We start from the raw sequence: 3,153 nt of genomic DNA, 5'->3' as shown, positions 1-3,153 counted from the left end.
GTAAGTTTTCCTTGTTATGCTTTGCTTTCTCATTCTCCATATCACTGTCCCCTTTGAATAGTCTAAATCAATAACTTGTTGGTTTTATTGTCATATTACCAAAAGCCTGGGACAATTCCTGGAATATATGAATCATTTAATATAATTTTTGAATATAAGAAAGAACAAATGAATGAATGAAATGAATAATACTCAATAAGTCTGTCAACAAAAAGGTAGATTTTTGTGGCTCAGGCACTAAAGATGGGACAGGGAAGATACATAAATGTGGTTGTTCCTTAAGCCTCTCCAACAGGCAGTCACAAATTCAGTTCCCTCAAGTTTCCTGAGCAGTCCTTCCTGTGGGCCTTCCCATGAACAAATCACTTGAAGAGTTTGTTCCACTCAGTCCCTAAGGAGTTAAGGAAACTTTCTCATTCCCATATACAAGTTACAGGATTCAACATGACAGAATTCACAGGTCAATCGGGAATATGAGCCAGAATCTTAGAGATCCACAAAGCCTGCCAATCCTCAGCAGATAACTTTCCTGCAAAAAATAAAAAACATTTCTACCAGTTTTCTCTTAGAATGCACTTAGTTGTAAGTATAATTACCACATTCATTTTAGGATAAGATGCTATTGAAAATGGATATAGTCTTAAATGTTTTGAGGTAGAAAAACCTCAACTTATGGCAGAGAACAACTTTTTAAATATATATATGAACATTGTTAAAAGATTACACAGTGTGCCGTGCCGGCACGGCCAAGGGTGAGCCTGAGGAGGGGCAGTGAAGGATTAAAGAAGACAGACAAGAGAATACAGCTGGGGCTCAGTAGATCTCCCATGCCTGGATGAGGACACAGAAAGACCCAGCCTGCAAGCTGAGGCTTTAATTTATAGTCAAAACACACAAAGCAAAACACGGGAAGTGGTCAACATGTTTACAATGTTCTTGTGCATTTCACCTTGTTTTGGCAGCACTTGTTGCACCTCCCACAGCCCATTAGCTACATAGGAAGGACCTAGGGAGGGCTATAAGGTCAAGCTTAATTATGCTAAGAGGGCTCTGCCCTCCAAGCTGAGGCTTGTTTGTGGCCCTGCCACAGGTCAATCAGAGGCTTGACCCTATAGCTACTCCCTACATACAGATTAAGAGTTTTTTATATGAGCCAATATGTGTTTCTAATAATAAATTGAATGTTATTAAAGGTAACTCAGTATAGACCTCGACTTTATAGTGTGATATCAGATCAATCCTCTACCTTAACTAAAATACTCTATACTGGCTAATAACAAATGGACAAATATATTTAGACCACAGACACTCAATTTCCTTTCCTTTATTTTTTTTATTACATCAAATCCTATGAAATATTTTTCTACCAAGCATTCTCTTTAGAGCTCCCTTAATCTCACTGTTTCTGAGGCTATAGATGATGGGGTTCAGCATGGGGATCACCACCATATAGAACACGGACACCACTTTGTTCTGATCAGTTGAGTAGCTGGACTTGGGCAACACATAAATGAATATGATGGTCCCAAAGTACAGACTTACTGCTGTGAGGTGGGCGGTGCAAGTGGAGAAGGCCTTGTGGCGCCCCTCATTGGAGCGCATCTTCAGGATGGTGATGAAGATGTACGTGTAGGAAACAATTATGACAAACACTGTGGACAAAATGATGGAGCCAGCTGTAAATGAGGGGACAACTACAGGGATACTGTTCTCAGAACAGGAGAGTTCAACTAGAGGAGCAAAATCACAGAAAAAATGATTGACTCTATTTGGTCCACAGAAGAATAAAAAATAGTAGCAAACAGTAAAGGAGGAAGCATTGAGAAAACTACCCACATAAGCCACTATGAGGAACTGGACACAGACTTGTGTGGACATTTTGGTTGAATAAAGCAGTGGTTTGTAAATTGCCACAAAGCGATCATATGCCATGATAGCCAGAAGGAAGCACTCGAATGCACCAAAGAATGCAGCTGAACTAAGCTGGGTGACACATCCATGATAGGAGATGGGATTTCTCTCCACCAGGAAATTTACAAGCATATTGGGTGTGACAGAAGTTGAAAAGCATATGTCAGCAAAAGCCAACTGGCTCAGAAAAAAATACATAGGATGATGGAGCTGAGAAGAGATTTTAATAAGAATGATTGTGCCGAGGTTGCCAGATATGGTCACCAGATAGATACACAGGATGATCATGAAGAGGATGACTTTAAGGATGGGGTCGTCAGTTAAGCCCACTAGAATGAAGCCTGTCACTGCTGTGTAGTTGTCATCCCTCAGGGAATCCATATGATAATGTAGCTGCTACCAATGAACCTGAAATATTACATTAAAGAAGATATACATTTAATGATTTCATTTTCATTAATACATATGGAAAGTAATAAATATATTTAAGTATCTGTGCATATTTACATGCAATTATGAATCTTTCTGGTTTTTAAAAATTATTTTAGCAGAAACCCCAGAAATGTTTCTTCAGTCATATGTACATATACATATTTACATATCTATATACTCTAATATTTACTATATGCTTACTAAATGATAAGTATAGGGCTAAAATCATGTAAATATATACATATATACAGTTTGTTTGCCCATAAAATATTAATACTAATTTTTTTATAGAAGAGTAACCTAGGTCTGAAAGAGGTTATATAGCAAGTCATGAATTTAGAACATGAAACTCAGGAAGTCTTAACTGCCCCATGCCTTTAGTGTTATTTAACAAATGAATTTAAATAACAAATGCAGTTACATAATACTTAACATGAAATCAGTGCATCTGGCAATGAGTGGACAATAGGTTGTCCTTTAAGCCTTCTAGCCGTTAGGAATAAAACAGGCACATACTTATTTATCTATTTCACAATATCTGTCAGTTAAATAAAATCAGTGTTTTCAAAGGAGAAATACAATTATTCCTGATACTAATTCAGATAAGAATTTCAAATTAGGGTTATGAGTGAGATCATCTATTGTAAATGTACTGGATATTTTTTAATATTTACAATTCAGAATATTACTGTTTTATCAAATAAGTTGAAATATTAATGTAATCACTATGCAAAAGCATGATTCATATTCAGAAGATAATTAAAATATATAATATTAGTTCCTAATTTAACAATTTTTTCTAATTAAAGT

General features: G+C 36.3%; 1 pseudogene; it reads right to left on the bottom strand.

Moving 5' to 3' along the window:
* Positions 1–1,341: 1,341 nt before the first annotated feature.
* On the bottom strand, positions 1,342–2,333 carry LOC139018375 (olfactory receptor 5P76-like; annotated as a pseudogene).
* Between the last annotated feature and the right edge of the window lie 820 nt (positions 2,334–3,153).

Source organism: Myotis yumanensis, unplaced genomic scaffold (genome assembly GCF_028538775.1).
Source record: "Myotis yumanensis isolate MYYU_CA2020_CCGP unplaced genomic scaffold, mMyoYum1.0.hap1 SCAF_10, whole genome shotgun sequence".
Classification (NCBI taxonomy): domain Eukaryota; kingdom Metazoa; phylum Chordata; class Mammalia; order Chiroptera; family Vespertilionidae; genus Myotis; species Myotis yumanensis.
The sequence above is the reverse complement of the archived record's forward strand: the minus strand, read 5'-3'. Positions and strand labels throughout refer to the sequence as shown.